Below are 19,663 nucleotides of genomic sequence, written 5' to 3'. Positions count from 1 at the left end.
TTCAAGAGGAAGAACCGTGCTTTCCGCAGCAAGATCATTTTCATGCATGATAATGCACCATCTCATGCTGCAAAAAACACATCTGCATCTCTGGCTGCTATGGGCATAAAAGAGGACAAACTTATGGTATGGCCACCATCTTCCCCTGACCTCAACCCCATTGAGAACCTCTGGAGCATCGTCAAAAGGAGTGTCTATGATGGCGGGAGGCAGTTCACATCTAAGCAACAGCTCTGGGAGGGTATTCTGTCCACATGCAAAACAATTGAAGCAGAAACCATCCAAAAACTGACAAATTCAATGGACGAGAGAGTTCAGAAGCTTCTTTTGAACAAGGGGTCCTACGTGCAAATGTAACATCACCTAGAATAAAGTTTTCACTTGAAAACTGTTTGATTTCATTTTGTAATAAGCTGATAATGCTTATAACTTCACAATTGACCATTTTTTTGTTCAAAATAAAAAAAAGGTTGAAAACTCTGCTGTGCATAATAATTTGGAACATACATTTTGAGTGTTTATTTTTTTTAAAAAGATACTGTTTTCATAGGCAGTTTTTTCCAAAACATTGCAATTATACTAGAATTGTAGATGACTGGAAAATAACAATGACTGCAATTCAGATAGGTAATTTAGAGAAAATATGAGGAAATATTATTTGCATAATAATTTGGAACACAGTGTATATCTGTGTGCCATAGTTTTTTGTCAATGTCATCTGCATGTCAATTATCCAGGGGGTATAATTTAATGTTCTTGTGAACTAATAGTATGATATTGGACCTTATTGGGGTCGTATGTCTTTCCATGGGCAAGGGTGTGTATATCATGTTTTTAATTGATTTTAAATTGGTTGGTGTGTTTTTGTTATAATAAAAGTTTGCATTTTTTTCATATAAAAGGTGTGCACATATTTATGCTAGGCATTCCTCCTTCTTTTCTTTGTTGTAAGGTTAATTCTATGCATTTTTGTAGCACCCCGAGTGATTGATTAATATATCTTGGATATTCTCAGTCGTGCACCTGATATTTTATGGTCTATATACCGTGCTATATACGGTACACTGCTATATATGGTACTATATACACTGCTATATGTGGCGATATGTAGATATGTATGGTGCTATATACAGTGCTATATATGGTGCTATATACCGTGCTATATGTGGCACTATATATGGTGCTATATGTGATGCTATATCTACTGATATATATGTGGTGCTGTATACACTGCTATATATGGTGCTATATGTGGTGCTACATACATTGCTATATGTGGTGCCATATATGGTGCTATATGTGGTGCTATATATGGTGCTATATGTGGCGCTATCTACACTGCTATATATGGCGCTATATATGGTTCTATATACCGTGCTATATTTGCCACTATATATGGTGCTATATACAGTGCAATATGTGGTGCTATATGTGGCGCTATATACCGTGCTATATACGGTGTTATATATGGTGCTGTATGTGCCACTATATACAGTGCTATATATGGTGCTATATACGTTATATGTGGTGCTATATACAGTGCTATATATGGTGCTATACAGTGCCTTGTGAAAGTATTCGGCTCAAGTGGAACACAATTGTGAAGTTGAATGAAATTTATTGGTTATTTTAAATTTTTGTGGAAATTCAAAAACTGAAAAGTGGGGCGTGCAATATTATTCTGCCACTTTACTTTCAGTGCAGCAAACTCACTCCAGAAGTTCATTGTGGATCTGAATGATCCAATGTTGTCCTAAATGCCTAATAATGATAAATATTATCCACCTGTGTGTAATCAAGTCTCCGTATAAATGCACCTGTTCTGTGATAGTCTCAAGCTAAGTGCTCCTTTTCACTTGCGAGACATACGTCCGATTCTCGCAGGTTAAAACCCTGCTCTGGCGCCGGCATTCCAGAGCGGAGCGTGCGGCCGCATAGCAAACGCACACACAGCTACACGCTCCGCTCCCAAGTGCCGGCGCCAGAGGAGGGTTTTAACCTGCGAGACACGGCCATATGTCTCGCAAGTGAAAAGGAGCCCTAAGTGCACATGTTGAAGAATTGCCGCGGAAATTTCCGCGGCAATTACGCAACTCCTGCCATGGGTATATCGCATGCGGAATTGGCATGCGTATTCCCGCTAAACGTTAGCGTTTTGCAAGCGTAATTAGCTTGCAGAATGCTAGTGTTTTCCAAGCGATTTGTAGCATAGCTTGGAAAACTGATTAAGGCTATGTGCACACGTTGCAGATTTGACTGTGGAATTTTCTGTGCAGATTCTGAATTTCTTGGCAGAGAACACAGGTCAAAATCTGCACCTTTTTTTGGTATGTGCAGATTTTTGTGCGGATTTCTTCCTTTTTTCACCCCTGCAGATTTCTATTATGGAATGGGTGCAGAAACGCAGCAGTTCTGCACAAAGAATTGACATGGTCCTTTTTTGAATCTGCTGCATTTTCCGTGCAGGTTTTTCTGCACCATTACCACAGCATTTTTTTTTCCATTGATTTACATTGTACTGTAAATCACTTGCAGATCTGCAGTGTTTCTGCGTGGAAAAAAAAGCTGCAGATCTGCAGGAAATCTGCAACGTGTGCACATACCCTAACAGATTGACAAGTGTGACCAACTTTTTACTATTGATGCTGCCTATGCAGCATCAATAGTAAAAAGATCTAATGTTAAAAATAATAAAAAAATTAAAAAATGGTTCTTCTCACCTTCCGACGTCCCCCGATCTCCTCAGCGGTGCATGCGGCGCCTTCCGTACCCATGGATGCTTTGTGCGAAGGACCTGGGATGACGTCGTGGTGACCGCGACGTCATCCCAGGTCCTTCGCACAAAGCATCCATGGGAACGGAAGCCGCCGCGTGCACCGCTGAGAGTCGGGAGGACTTCGGGGGCCATCAGAAGGTGACTATATCCCTAATTTTTATTTTAAGCCTGGAGTCACACTCAGCGTAGGGAAATACGGTCCGTATTTTACATGCGTAATACGCAGAAATGATCCCAAAACAGTGATCCGTATGTCAGCCGTAGGCAGGGTGTGTCTGCATATTTTACGCTTGTTAACCTCCGTAGGTAATCCGTATGGCATCCGTAACGCGTTTTTTTCTCGCAACCAGACAAAATGAACATTTAACGGTTTTGAGGCCTGAAATTAATTTAAATCATCAGGATAATCCTATTTAAGGCCTCTACAACAGGTGGAACCCTCCCATATGGCCATTTTGTTGATGTGCTTGTGTAGGTGTTTTGGTGGTACTTGGGCAGCATGTGTGACCTCCTGCAATTCACACCAACTCAGCGGGTGTTATTTAATTGGGTCTTGTCACGCCACCCATACCCCGTGATAGTTGATCCGCGAAGGAGGAGAAGAAGAATGTAGGTGCATCCACTTTTGCGGCAACGCCTCACTAAAGGCCATTTTCACAGGCTATATTCAAGCTCTGCGGACACATCCGGGAAAATTCTACCAGTACTGTCGCATGACAATACCCACATTTGATATCTTGTTGAAGACAGTACGTCCTGGAACCACATATCAGGATACAAGGATGCGGAAATGTATATCTGCAGAGGAGCGTTTTCTACTTACATTACGGTTTGTATTCACCATACTCACGCACTGTATGTAGATGATGTTTTAGTTACTATTATACTTTTCAAACCATCTGCTTTAAATTATATCATTAAATTTTTATGAAAGCATATCTAAATATGTAGTAAATGTTAAATGTTAATATCCATTGTAAATTTATGAATGTTCACTCGTCTCCTGCCTTTTGTTTTCATCATAATACTTTTGTCTACTAGGGTTCTAGAAAAGCATTGTTACTTAGCTAATTTTTGTTTTTTGTGTGCTTTCCGATTCCTGTCAACTGGATTATCTTAATAAAGGGAAAATGACGTGCACTCTGGATATTAATGAAGTAGGTGCTGGTTGAACTTGGAAAGATCCAGACCATTCAGAAATTGAAGAAACCAACCGCACTCAATTTGTATATTTGCATCATAAATGTGAAGAATCTTTAATAGGAACACCACAGTGATATAGACAATTGCTGAGGTAACGTTTCGACCCTTATGGGCCTTTGTCAAACCTCACTGAAAAAATGCAGAAAAAACATAATATTAGAAATCATATAAAACAAATTTGTACATGTACAGTTACAACCTACTGAGTAGAGAAATGGGAGAACAAAGGGGGAACATTTAGGCAGCATATGCAAGGTGGCGGAAAACCCATACAAAAAACTGTACAATATCACAATCCAATATATAGTATATACAAAATTTACAAAAATTGCCCTGAAGCGGAGTATCAAAAATCAAGATGTACCGCTGCGAGACAAGGAGGCGAGGGCGAGGGAGGTAGACAATGATGTCGATCTTATACCAAAATTACGAACAATGTGATGCAGTTACAATTTGTGGATAAGTACACACAGCAATTAATAATAACAACATGCAAAGTGTTTAGACATGACTGACCTTCAAGAAGGAAAAATGAGCAAACGTCCAGAGGGACACGTAGGCTCCTGAGGAGGTGAAAAGAAGAATGTACAATGAAGATAAAGTGCTGAGGGAGGCAGAAACTAAAGCAAAATGGCAGATCGGATCAGAACAGCACCACAGCAGGACTAGCCAGAGAGAGCCAGAGAAAGGGCAAAGAGAGATAGTAGACACAACAGTACTACGTACCACTTATAGAAGAAAGACACTGAAATGATCCGGAACAGCACGGATAGGGAATGGGGTCCCTGTAAAAACTGAGAGTGAAGGGCTTATTGGATAAGGCAGTGTTAGAAAGGGTACGCAAGTACGTAGCAGCATGAAGCGTACCTGGTGGGTCCTATGTCAGGAGGAGCAGCGGTGGTGTGGCCCATGTGTGGTGGCTGCGATTTAAATACATAAGGGGCCGGAAATGAGATGGGACGGGAAGGAGGCAGGCACCTGCGCAATGTGTGTACAGGGGTCAGGGTGGAACGCAAGAGAGCGCAGGCGCAAAGAAGTCAGCGCTCCTGCGACGTGCAGGGCGCCGGCGCACAAGGGGAGAACACATCGCGCGTGCGCACAGCAGCGGCGGTCAAGCTGTATCAGAGCCGGAGGTTAATTATAAGTTAGGATGAGAGCGCGTGCGCACCGAGGGCAAGCTCAATGCGCGTGCGCGCAGCGGCAGTAACCCGGCGGTGAGAAGGCTAGAGGCAAGGCATTTAGGTAAAAGGGGGGAAGCGGCGCATGCGCGGAGTGAATACTGCAATGGTAACAGTGGCTCAGCTGTATTAGAGCCGAGGGAGCCGTATAGTAAAAAACAAGAAAGGGAGCCTGATATGGAGAAGAAGAAGAAGAAAAAGAAGAAATAAGTATGACCGAACAAGACAAAAGAGATGTTAAGGGAGAAAATGAAGAAAAGAATAGGAAAAAATAAATAAAAACCCACTGACACCAACAGCCTTCTGCACTACCACAGTTGTCATCCGGCCTCCACCAAGAATAGCTTACCCCGGTCGCAATTTAAACGGGTGGCACGCATTGTCTCTAATCCTGATCTACTGACTACACGTCTTGATGACATGTCGCGAAAATTCACAGCAAGACAATATCCTAGCAATCTACTTGCCAGAGAAAAGACGCTGGCTCTTAGTCCATCTCCCAACCCTACATTATCAACTAAACCAGAACGGGTTCCCTTTGTTCACACCCATCACCCAGTCATGCCCATAGTCTACAACACCATCCGCAAACACTGGTCCCTACTGCATAATGCATATCCGCACATAGAAGACTTTCAGACACCGCCTCTCATGTGTAAACGTAGACCGAACAATATCAGGGACCGAGTCGTTAAAGCAGACCTCGGCAGTTCCTCCAGGTTACCACGCCAAACCTTTTTGGGCACTGAAAGGCGAGGCACATATCCCTGTTTAAATTGCGCCTGTTGCTCTAATGTGATCAAATCCAGTACTATCACCCATCCTCACTCTGGCAAACTTATCCCAATTAGGGGATTCTTCACTTGCGAATCCAATAACGTGGTCTACGCCGTGAAATGCCCATGTGGGCTTCAGTATGTGGGTGAAACGACGCAACATATCCGCGAACGTATATCTAGCCACAAGTCCACTATTAGGTGCAAGAAAACCTGGCTCCCCCTCCCATATCATTTCATAGCGGCCAATCACTCAGTGTCCCAATTACGCTTTCAGGTGCTCGAACAGGTCGAGCGCCCTAGACGAGGTGGGAACCACATAAAATGACTACGCCAACGTGAATCTTATTGGATTTTTACCTTACAGACACTCACGCCGAAAGGTCTCAATAGGGAACTTGATTTGGTTTAATCAATATTTCTCCGTTAGGTGGCCACGTGATCTCCTGCTGTGCCATATGTTATTGCATACCATATTGCTTGCATTTATTGTATGTTTTCCAGCAATAATTCGACTTTACTTTCCGTATGTAGGTGTAAGCATGCTGACCTTCTTTATCTTCAATTCACTAACCTATCATCCCACTTGCAGGTAGCCTGAATACCTCTACCTCTACTGGGGTAAGTACCCAGACCAATTTTATTTTTATTTTTATCTTTATTTTTATTTTCATTTTACTTTTTTTTCATTTTTTTCATTGTTATTTTCTATTTTAATTCTTATTTTTATTCTCTATTTTTAATTTTTTATTTTTTATCTTTTATTTTTTATTTATTATTTATTTTTAAATTTCAATTTTATTTTTATTTCCCCCCAAAAAAAATTTTCTTTTCTCTTTTTCAATTTTTTCTTTTCTTTTTTTCTATTTTACTTTATCTTTATTTTTATCTCTATTTTTACTTTTATTTTCATCTTCATTTGCCTTATTTTGCTAAATATCAGCTCCTTCACATTTTCATTTCTATTATTTTTATTTTTTATTTTTCATTTTTTATTTTTTTATTTTTCTGGCATATTTTTCCAATAATAGTTTTCCGGTCTCAGTTTTATTTTTATTTATTTTTTCATTCATTCATTTTTTCATTCTTCATCATTTATTTATTTATTTTATTTATTTTTTCCTATTCTTTTCTTCATTTTCTCCCTTAACATCTCTTTTGTCTTGTTCGGTCATACTTATTTCTTCTTTTTCTTCTTCTTCTTCTTCAGGCTCCCTTTCTTGATTTTTACTATAAGGCTCCCTCGGCTCTAATACAGCTGAGCCACCGTTACCATTGCAGTATTCACTCCGCGCATGCGCCGCTTCCCCCCTTTTACCTAAACGCCTTGCCTCTAGCCTTCTCACCGCCGGGTTACTGCCGCTGCGCGCACGCGCATTGAGCTTGCCCTCGGTGCACACGCGCTCTCATCCTAACTTATAATTCACCTCCGGCTCTGATACAGCTTGACCGCCGCTGCTGTGCGCACGCGCGATGTGTTCTCCCCTTGTGCGCCGGCTCCCTGCACGTCGCAGGAGCGCTGACTTCTTTGCGCCCGCGCTCTCTTGCGTTCCACCCTGACCCCTGTACACACATTGCGCAGGTGCCTGCCTCCTTCCCGCCCCATCTCATTTCCGGCCCCTTATGTATTTAAATCGCAGCCACCACACATGGGCCACACCACCGCTGCTCCTCCTGACATAGGACCCACCAGGTACGCTTCATGCTGCTACGTACTTGCGTACCCCTTCTAACACTGCCTTATCCAATAAGCCCTTCACTCTCAGTTTTTACAGGGACCCCATTCCCTATCCGTGCTGTTCCGGATCATTTCAGTGTCTTTCTTCTATAAGTGGTACGTAGTACTGTTGTGTCTACTATCTCTCTTTGCCCTTTCTCTGGCTCTCTCTGGCTAGTCCTGCTGTGGTGCTGTTCTGATCCGATCTGCCATTTTGCTTTAGTTTCTGCCTCCCTCAGCACTTTATCTTCATTGTACATTCTTCTTTTCACCTCCTCAGGAGCCTACGTGTCCCTCTGGACGTTTGCTCATTTTTCCTTCTTGAAGGTCAGTCATGTCTAAACACTTTGCATGTTGTTATTATTAATTGCTGTGTGTACTTATCCACAAATTGTAACTGCATCACATTGTTCGTAATTTTGGTATAAGATCGACATCATTGTCTACCTCCCTCGCCCTCGCCTCCTTGTCTCGCAGCGGTACATCTTGATTTTTGATACTCCGCTTCAGGGCAATTTTTGTAAATTTTGTATATACTATATATTGGATTGTGATATTGTACAATTTTTTGTATGGGTTTTCCGCCACCTTGCATATGCTGCCTAAATGTTCCCCCTTTGTTCTCCCATTTCTCTACTCAGTAGGTTGTAACTGTACATGTACAAATTTGTTTTATATGATTTCTAATATTATGTTTTTTCTGCATTTTTTCAGTGAGGTTTGACAAAGGCCCATAAGGGTCGAAACGTTACCTCAGCAATTGTCTATATCACTGTGGTGTTCCTATTAAAGATTCTTCACATTTATGATGCAAATATACAAATTGAGTGCAGTTGGTTTCTTCAATTTCTGAACTGGATTATCTTATGCGGGCCTACATCTTGAATTTCTCATAGGACGATCCAGTATTTCAGGCATAGTGCGGAATACATGTGTGCAAATATGGGACAAACTACATGAACTTGTGATGCCTGAACCACAAAATGGAGGATTGGCTGAAAATAGCCTGTGGTTTTTCTGATGGTTGTCAATTTCCGCACTGTATTGGAGCCCTGGATGGGAAACATATCTATCAGGGTGCGTAAGCCGCCGAACTCAGGCACCCAATTCTATAATTATAAGCAGTTTTTCTCTGTAGTTCTGTTAGCTGTAGTTGACAGTAACTACAGGTTTATAATTGTAGATATTGGGGCCTATGGGCGAACTGGAGACTCTAGAGCCTTCAATGCATCCATTATGGGTCGGCGGCTATGTGAAAACCAGTTGGACCTCCCACCACCATGACAACTCCCAGGCTCCAATGCTGAAGCAGTCCCATATGTTCTTGTGGCAGATGAGGCCTTCCAATTGAGCAGGAATGTCATGAGGCCTTATCCCCGGCGCAACCTGGACCACCGGCGGCGTGTATTTAATGTCAGACTTTCCCGAGCATGGCGACTTGTGACATCAAAATGGCGTGTTCTCCAGTCTGTCATTCAGCTGAATGAGCAAAATGTAAATGAAGTAATTAAAGCTTGTGTTGTTCTACACAACTTCACAAGAATTCATGAGTGTTCCTCAGCTGACTGTGTTGAAGGCATTTTGGATAATGTGGGTAGGCCTACAACACAAGTCCTTCCTCCGCGGCATCCCCTTTCTGGCTTAAAAGTTAGAGATCTTTTTACAAATTATTTTGTTTCTCCTCATGGAGCTACTCCTTGGCAAGATAATGCGGTTTCTTTGTTGTAATGTGTATATATATATATATATATATATATATATATATATATAATCTTTTTTTTTCTCATAATGCATAAATTACTTAAATTAGTTAACTATGTGTGTTTCTGTGATTTATTTGCCTGATTGTTATCAACCAAGTAATTGAGTATGATATTGTAATGATTGGTCCAACAACATAAAATTGACTTTTGAATATATATTTTTATTTATGTCAAATGCCTTTTTTTTCCCAAACATCATATTGATATCATATGGTTTTATATCTAAATGTAAGCATCCAAAAAACATTTTTAAACAAAAACATACTGAAGTGCTATCACAGCAGAATAAAATAAACATTTTTCTTACAGCAAAATATAAAACCAAGGCTTAAAAAAACAATATACATTACAGATTTCTGTAAGTTGGTGGAAGTAACGGCGGAGCTCAGGGTCCTGGTCAGGTGGCCTTTGTTGGGCCAATTGTACATCATCCTGGGAGTATGATGTCTGACCCTGCTCTAAATGATGCCCTTGCTCATATTGGCCAGTTGTGTGTTGGCTAAAATAATAAGGGTTTTGACTATGGCCCTCATGATGTTGTAAATAAGGCCTTGCCACATAACCCCCACCAATATGGCCATGTCGTCCAAACCCAGGTTGGACCAGCCTCCAGGGTTGATGGTATGATGGCATATGGTAATGTGCTGGCCTTGGTGGGTTTTGGGTGGGAAGGGGTAGAGGTGTAGGCACACGTGGAGGGGGTGCTTCAAATACTTGTTGAGCATGCACCTGTTGAGATGATGGAAGGCGCAGGACGTTACGTGCTGACAGCTGCCATCTCTCAATGAACTCAAACAATTCATAAGGTTCATTTGGTGTGGTACATGCATCAATAAGTATTTGAAAACACCCTCTCACACGTAGCCTCACCTCACAGGGTATGGTACGGAGGTACCGGGCCAGGCTCCTCACATAGGCCTCCTCACCATCATCCTGTGCAGCTCTGGCCAAATAATTAAGGACCCCAATGTCCACATTCCTGCGATAGTCTTGCAGGTCTCTCCTTCTGCGGCCACGGCGGCAAATGACAGCAGGCCGTGGGGATGTCGCCAATGGAACAGTAGGGCTGCTACTGTTTCCAGGATCATCCTGACTTACTGGAACTGGTGCTGCTGTGGGTGGTGGTGCAGCTTCTTGGCCAGTTGTTGCTGGATCTTGTGGTGCAAATGAAGTTCCCTAGGAGGATCCAAAGATGGGCCAGCCACCTCTTCTACTTCCCCAACCAGATCTATCAGGGCCTCCGAGTCTGAGCCGGTCTCCCTCTCAGTGAGGTTGGACTGTGTTCTGTTTGTAAAGTTTATGAATATTTTTGTTAAATTAACAATTTTACCTTTATTAAAGATATGTGTTATGTTTTATTATGTTTTTACTTACGGTCTCAGATCCATACTGGGGTCCAAAAAGGAAAGTTGGTCATAATAGATATATTTTCGCTTTTTGGAAGGCGCTGCTGACCGACTCCTGGCACTCTGCTGTCTTTCGCGCCTATATTGGTCGCGTATGCTGCGCCATCGTCTCATAACATCTTCCACTGCAATGAAAGGGCAAAAAAAAAAATATATAAGGCCATTGTGCACAGTGGTACCACAATGTGTCATTGATATTACAGATTTTATTGTGGCTTAGTAACCTGCATTTTTCAAAAAAGATCATCAACATAAATATTGTACCTCCAGCAGCACAATATGATATAATGTAAAATACATAGATTTTCCTGCCATAAGGACAGGGTCCTCTCCCCTCTGTAGCAGTATGTGATTGTAAATTTGGAAAATGTAAATGACATGTAAACAAATATGAACGGAAACCCTTTCTCATGTCCAGAACCATGTAATTATTGGTGCTAGATAAATAAATTAGATTAATCTTAATTTAACCCCTTAACGACCGCCGATACGCCTTTTAACGGCGGCAGTTGAGGGTACTTAAACCACAGCGCCGTTAATTAACGGCGCTGTGGAAAAAGTGAGTAGAGCCCCCCAGAGTGGACAGCTTTTGGGGTCCAATTTCTCCTGTTACCCTTGTGAAAATAAAAACTTGGGGGCTAAAAAATCTTTTTTGTGGAAAAAAAAAATATTTTTTATTTTCACGACTCTGCATTATAAACTTATGTGAAGCACTTGGGCATTCAAAGTTCTCACCACACATCTAGATAAGTTCCTTGGGCGGTCTAGTTTCCAAAATGGGGTCACTTGTGGGGGGTTTCTACTGTTTAGGTACATCAGGGGCTCTGCAAATGCAAAATAATGCCCACAGACCATTCTATCAAAGTCTGCATTCCAAAACGGCGCTCCTTCCCTTCCGATCTCTGCCGTGCACCCAAACAGTGGTCCCCCACACACATGGGGTATCAGTGTACTCAGGACAAATTGGACAACAACTTTTGGGGTCCAATTTCTCTTGTTACCCTTGTGAAAATAAAAATTTGGGGGCTAAAATCTTTTTTGTGGAAATTTTTATTTTTTTTATTTTCACGACTCTGCATTATAAACTTCTGTGAAGCACTTGGGCTTTCAAAGTTCTCAAAAAACATCTAGATAAGTTCCTTGGGGGGTCTAGTTTCCAAAATGGGGTCACTTGTGGGGGGTTTCTACTGTTTAGGTACATCAGGGGCTCTGCAAACGCAACATAACCCCCGCAGACCATTCTATCAAAGTCTGCATTCCAAAACGGCGCTCCTTCCCTTCCGATCTCTGCCGTGCACCCAAACAGTGGTCCCCCACACACATGGGGTATCAGTGTACTCAGGACAAATTGGACAACAACTTTTGGGGTCCAATTTCTCTTGTTACTCTTGTGAAAATAAAAACTTGGGGGCTAAAAAATATTTTTTTGTGGGGAAAAAAAAATATTTTTTTATTTTCACGAATCTGCATTAAAAACTTATGTGAAGCACTTGGGCATTCAAAGTTCTCACCACACATCTAGATCAGTTCCTTGGGGGGTCTAGTTTCCAAAATGGGGTCACTTGTGGGGGGTTTCTACTGTTTAGGTACATCAGGGGCTCTGCAAACGCAACATAACGCCCTCAGACCACTCTATCAAAGTCTGCATTCCAAAACAGCGCTCCTTCCCAGATATGGGGTATCAGCCTACTCAGCATAAATTGCACAATAAATTTATGGGTCCAATTTCTCCTGTTACCCTTGTGAAAGTAAAAATTTGGGGGTGAAAAGATCATTTTTGTGGAAAAAATATGATTTTTTTTATTTTCATGGCTCTACATTATAAACTTCTGTGAAGCAGTTGGGGGTTCATAGTGCTCACCACACATCTAGATAAGCTCTTTGGGGGGTCTAGTTTCCAAAATGGGGTCACTTGTTTGGGGTTTCTATTGTTTAGGTACATCAGGAGCTCTGCAAATGCAACATGACGTCTGCAGACCATCCCATCAAAGTCTGTATTCCAAGCGGCGCTCCTTCCCTTCCAAGCCCCGATGGGTGCCCAAACAGTGCCCCCCCACCACATATGGGGTATCAGCATACTCAGGACAAACTGGTCAACAGATTTTGGGGTCCAATGTCTTCTGTTACCCTTGAGAAAATAAAAATTGCAGGCTGAAAAGTCATTTTTGAGGAAAAACATTATAAACCTCTGTGAAGCACCTGGGGGTTTAAAGTGCTCACCACACATCTAGTTAAGTTCCTTACGGGGTCTAGTTTCCAAAATGGTGTCACTTGTGGGGGGTTTCCACTGTTTAGGCACATCAGGGACTCTCCAAACGCGACATGGCGTCCGATCTCAATTCCAGCCAATTCTACATTGAAAAAGTAAAACGGCACTCCTCTTCCAAGCTCTGCGGTGCGCCCAAACAGTGGTTTGCCCCCACATATGGGGTATCGACGTACTCAGGAGAAATTGCACAACAAGGTTTGTGGTCTAATTTCTCCTGTTACCCTTGTGAAAATAAGAATTTGTGGGCGAAAAGATCATTTTTGTGTAAACAAATGCGATTTCTTATTTTCACGGCTCTACTTTATAAACTTCTGTGAAGCACTTGGGGGCTCAAAGTGCTCACCACACATCTAGATAAGTTCCTTAAGGGGTCTAGTTTCCAAAATGGTGTCACTTGTTGGGGGTTTCCACTGTTTAGGCACATCAGGGGCTCTCTAAACGTGACATGGCATCCGATCTCAATTCCAGCCAATTCTGCATAGAAAAAGTCAAACGACGCTCCTTCTCTTCCACGCTCTGCATTCGCCCAAACAGTGGTTTACCCCCACATATGGGGTATCGATGTATTCAGGAGAAATTGCACAACAAATTTTATGGTTAAATTTCTGTTTTTACACTTGTGAAAATAAGAAAAAATGGTTCTGAAGTAAAATGTTTGCAAAAAAAAGTTAAATGTTCATTTTTTCCTTCCACATTGTTTCAGTTCCTGTGAAGCACGTAAAGGGTTAATAAACTTCTTGAATGTGGTTTTGAGCACCTTGAGGGGTGCAGTTTTTAGAATGGTGTCACACTTGGTTATTTTCTATCATATAGACCCCTCAAAATGACTTCAAATGTGATGTGGTCCCTAAAAAAAAATGGTGTTGTAAAAATTAGAAATTGCTGGTCAACTTTTAACCCTTATAACTCCCTAAGAAAAAAAAATGTGTTTCCAAAATTGTGCTGATGTAAAGTAGACATGGTGGAAATGTTATTTATTAACTATTTTTTGTGACATATCTCTCTGATTTAAGGGCATAAAAATACAAAGTTTGAAATTGCAAAATTTTAAAAATTTTCGCCATATTTCCATTTTTTCATAAATAATCGCAAGTAATATCGAAGAAATGTTACCACTATCTTGAAGTACAATATGTTACGAAAAAACAGTCTCAGAATCAGCAGGATCTGTTAAAGCGTTCCAGAGTTATAACCTCATAAAGTGACAGTGGTCACAATTGTAAAAATTGGCTCGATTATTAAAGGTAAGGTACCGCATTTGTAGATCATTCATTAATCAATGTAATGTAGCATAACATGCTGTTATAACCAAGATTTGAATGCATGTAAAACAGATTTTGTGTGTTATACCAGTAGAAAGAAGGAACTGGGGGCTGACATCTTGGTTTCACAGCAGTAGCACGACACTAGCAGTGTCATTTTACGGCACCCCATGGACATAGAAGATAATAGACCGCCGCGGACCCTATCTATAACATTGCAGCCACATTAGCAGTGAGCTGGGCACGCCTCTGTGGGCTGTACAACTCACTGCTGTAGGTGTGACTAGCAGCCATTTTACTATAGCCCAGTGCTCTCTGCCCAGCTCCACTTGCTCTCTATCGCTGCAGAACAGAAGCGCTGACTGGAGCCGGAGAGTGTGGGGAGTGGGGACTGGAGTGCGGGTGATTTACCTCCCTGCTCCTCTGTCTGTACTCCACTGCACGTTCTGAGCAGACATCCTCTGCTCTCACACGCTGCCCTCCCTGGGTGCTTCTGCTATGTCTCCGCCTCCCCACTTGCACACACACCCAGTGATCTCCGGTAAACTGCATTCTCTCCCCCCCTCGTGTTGCTCTTCCTCCTCTCCTCCCTGCATTCTCTCCCCGTGTCCTTCTCCCTCCTCTCCCCGTGTCGCTCTCCCTCCTCTCCCCCCTGCATTCTCTCCCCATGTGGGGGGGTCTCTGTGCGTGTGTGCAAGCATCGTCCGATGGGACTACAAGTCCCATTGGACGATGCCTGCTACACTGACAGTGATTGAGACATTAGCCAATGATGGGACAGTAGTAGTCCCATCATCCGGCTAATGTGTTGAATGAAAAAAAAAATACTCCATACATACTCCATACATGCTACATACATGCTACATACATGCTGCATACATGCTGCATACATACATCCATACATGCTGCATACATGCTACATACATGCTGCATACATGCTGCATACATACATCCATACATGCTACATACATGCTACATACATGCTGCATACATACATCCATACATGCTGCATACATGCTGCATACATGCTACATATATGCTGCATACATATATCCATACATGCTACATACATGCTGCATACATACTACATACATGCTGCATACATGCTACATACATGCTGCATACATGCTACATATATGCTGCATACATACATCCATACATGCTACATACATGCTGCATACATGCTACATATATGCTGCATACATACATCCATACATGCTACATACATGCTGCATACATGCTACATACATGCTGCATACATGCTACATACATGCTGCATACATGCTACATACATGCTACATACATGCTGCATACATGCTACATCCATACATGCTACATACATGCTACATACATGCTACATACATGCTGCATACATGCTACATACATGCTGCATACATGCTGCATACATACATCCATACATGCTACATCCATACATCCATACATGCTACATACATGCTACATACATGCTGCATACACACTGCATACATACATACATACATACAATACATACATATAGACATACAGTACATTAAACATAGATTACATACTCACCATTACTTGTCATTTTGATCCCCGAAGCCAGTGTCATCTGTAAAAAATATGAAAAAAACAAACAACCAATATACTCCCTGTCCGCAGAAATCCACGAGTGTCCCACGACGATCTCCCATGGAGAGCAGCAGCAGCAGATAATGCGACTGCTCTCCAGGGGCCCCAGGAACACAATGAGGGCAGGAAGGTATCCTTCCACCACTGTATTCCTCCGCCGCTGTAAAAAAAAAAGTCCCTACATAGTTACATAGTTACACTGTGTGTCACTGAGGGTCCTATAGAGCAGTGACATCACCCGATGTCACTGTTCTATAGGGGAGATCGTCGTGGGACACTTGTTATCAATTGGACTACGGCGGACAGGTAGTATACGGTTTATTATTTTACGTTTTTTGCAGGCGCTGAAGTATGGTAAGTATGGTGAAATGAAGAATATTAAAATACTTTTTCCTAATGTTTGCATGTTTTATTAATCCTTTATTAGTATTGGATTAATAACGGATAGGCGTCTTATTGATGCCTCTCCGTTATTAACCCGGCTTAATGTCACCTTACAATATCAAGGTGACATTAACCCCTTATTACATATCCCACCGCTACACGGGAGTGGGAAGAGAGGGGCTAAGTGCCGGAATTGGCGCATCTTACAGATGTGCCATTTCTGGGGCGGCTGCGGACTGGTATTTGTAGCCGGGGGGGGACCAATATCCATGGCCCCCCTCTAGGCTATGAATATCAGCCCGCAGCTGTCTGCGTAGCCTTTCTGGGTATAAAATATAGGGGGACCCCACGTCATTTTTTGGGGGGTCCTCCTAGTTTAATAGCCAGTAAAGGCTATTCAGACAGCTGCGGGCTGATATTCATAGCAGGCTACAAATATTGGCCCCCGGCCGACGGCTTTCCCCCTCTGGCGCAGAAAATTGCATGGGAGCTCACTCCGTTTTTTTGGGTTTTTTTAATTCAACGCTCATAAAGGCCTCTTTCACACTTGCGTCGGTACGGGTCCATCGCTATGCGTCGGGCCGACGTACCGACGCACGTTGTGAAATTTGTGCCCGACGTGGGCAGCGGATGCAGTTTTTCAACACATCCGCTGCCCATTCTGAAGTCTGGAAGGAGGGGACGGAGTTTTGGCTGCGCATGCGCGGTAGAAAATGGCGGACGCGATTGACAAAGTTCACTTGAACGTTTTTTCATGCCTACAGTCCGCCAAAACATGACGGATCCATTGCACGACGGACGCAACGTGTGGCCATCCGTCACTAATACAAGTCTATGGGTAAAAAACGCATCCTGCGAGCACATTTGCAGGATCAGTTTTTTTCCGCCAGATCCGGGTTTTTCCCCCGGATCCATTTTTTCCTGCATGATCCGTTTTTTTTCCGCCAGATCCATTTTTTTCCCCCGGATCCATTTTTTTCCTGCCGGATCCGGTTTTTTTCGCCGGATCCGTTTTTTTTCCAACAGATCCGTTTTTTCCCGCTGGATCCGTTTTTTTCTGCCGGATCCGTTTTTTCCACCAGATCCATTTTTTCCCGCCGGATCCGTTTTTTCCTGCCGGATCCTTTATTTTTTCCGCCAGATCCGTTTTTTCCCGTCGGATCAGTTTTTTCCCGTCGGATCAGTTTTTTTCCGCCGGATCCGTTTTTCCACCGGATCCGTTTTTTTCCCGCCGGATCCGTTTTTTTCCGCCGGATACATTTTTTTCCGCCGGATCCGTTTTTTCCTGACGGATCCTTTTTTTTTCCGCCGGATCTGGTTTTTTTCGTCGGATCCGTTTTTTTCTGCCGGATCCGTTTGGAGTATTTTTTTTTTTTATATTCAAGACATTAGCCGGATGATGGGACTACTACTGTCCCATCATTGGCTAATGTGTCAATCACTGTCAGTCTAGCAGGCATCGTCCGATGGGCCTTGTAGTCCCATCGGACGATGCCTGCACAGACACAAAGACCGCCGGCAGGCCGTACAGACCCCGGAGACGCCGTACAGACCCTCCGGCAGGCCGTACAGACCCCCCGGCAGGCACGCTCACACAGGGTTAATGCCGGTGGTAACGGACCGCGTTATGCCATGTTTGACGCACTCCGAAACCGCTGCTATTAACCCTATGTGTCCCCAACTTTTTACTATTGATGCTGCCTATGCAACATCTATAGTAAAAAAAAATGTAATGTTAAAAATAATAAAAAAAACCTGCTATGCTCACCCTCCGTCGTCGCGTCCTCTCCTCGGCAGTGCAAGTGGCAGGCTCCAGTGCCAAGGATGGTATGCGAGAAGGACCTTCCAAGACGTCACAGTCATGTGACCGTGACGTCATGACAGGTCCTGCGCGCATCCAACCCTGGGACAGGAAGCTGCTGCGTGCACCGCACACAGGCGACAGGACTACAAGGGCTCCCTCGGATGGTGAGTATATGTTTATTTTTTATTTTAACTCTTTTTTAACCTGTTACATATGTGTCTGGGCAATATACTACATGGCTGGGCAATATACTACGTGTCTGGGCAATATTCTACGTGGACATGCATATTCTAGAATACCCGATGCGTTAGAATCGGGCCACCATCTAGTACCATATCTGTATATATGCCATGGATGAGGCCACAGTAAAGTGTATCTTTATTTGGGACAAAAGGAAACTCACAGGTCATTGCAGATGATTATGATGAACATACAATTTGTCATTCCTCCTACACAGTCACATACCAGGGAGGAAGCCACTCCAGCCAGTGTAATATTGCCCCTTTCTTTGGGTCACATGGTAACTCACAGGCATTTATTTACAGTCCACAGACTCCACTCCACCTCTCTGCTGACTTGACTGCTCCTCCCACATGAGTCACAGTCACACTTCACTGGCTGAATCTGAGAAGCTGCGAGGCCCAGACAAGAAAGAAAAAAAACCAAACACTGGGCTCACTCACACTGCAGAGCCGACTCCTTTCATTCACAGCATGGAGCCGGCTCTTTGTGTTGGCTCGTTCACAAACGACACATCACTAACACACACACCACTTGTGTGATAGTAGATCACAGAGCAGTCACACACAAAATGGATCTGCCCTGTGATGCTGCTCTTCATTCTGCCCCAGGGATATTAGACCACCCAAAAGGGGAGGGAAATGGTGATGTCAGCAAGTACTGCCCCAATTTTCCAGCTAACAGTAAAGCTGGTAAGTCTCACTATAGCTGCTTGAGGTCTAAAACGGAAAATGCTCCCCCTAGTGGTAAATATATATATTTGTAAGAATATATATAATATTTTTCATATAAAAATGTTTGCAAACAGTGCAAACATTGCATTAGTACATTTTATTTACTATTTTAAGCTTAATTTCACAAAAAAACAAACTACAAGAAAACTGGTGGCACCTTCCCTTTAACGTGTAAACCACCTTTGGGGGTAAAGGGGTTAAAGTTTTGGAAATCATTTTGTATCCAAATCCGGCTTTAAACTTCTCCACAACAGTATCACTGACCTGCCTGTTGTGTTCCTTGGTCTTCTTGATGCTCTCTGTGCTTCAAACAGAACCCTGAGGCTGTGTGCACACGTTCCAGATTTTTCACGTTTTTTTCGCTATAAAAACGAGATACAACCGTGAAAAATATTCTACTTCATGATAGTGGTAAAATTTCTTTGATATTAGCTGCGTTTATTTGTGGGGAAAAAAAAGAAATTTGGCGAAAATTTCGCAATATTCCAACTTTGAATTTTTATGCCCTTAAATCACAGAGATATGTCACACAAAATACTTAAT

The sequence above is a fragment of the Ranitomeya variabilis genome, chromosome 1 (genome assembly GCF_051348905.1).
Source record: "Ranitomeya variabilis isolate aRanVar5 chromosome 1, aRanVar5.hap1, whole genome shotgun sequence".
NCBI classification, from domain to species: domain Eukaryota; kingdom Metazoa; phylum Chordata; class Amphibia; order Anura; family Dendrobatidae; genus Ranitomeya; species Ranitomeya variabilis.
The sequence above is the reverse complement of the archived record's forward strand: the minus strand, read 5'-3'. Positions refer to the sequence as shown.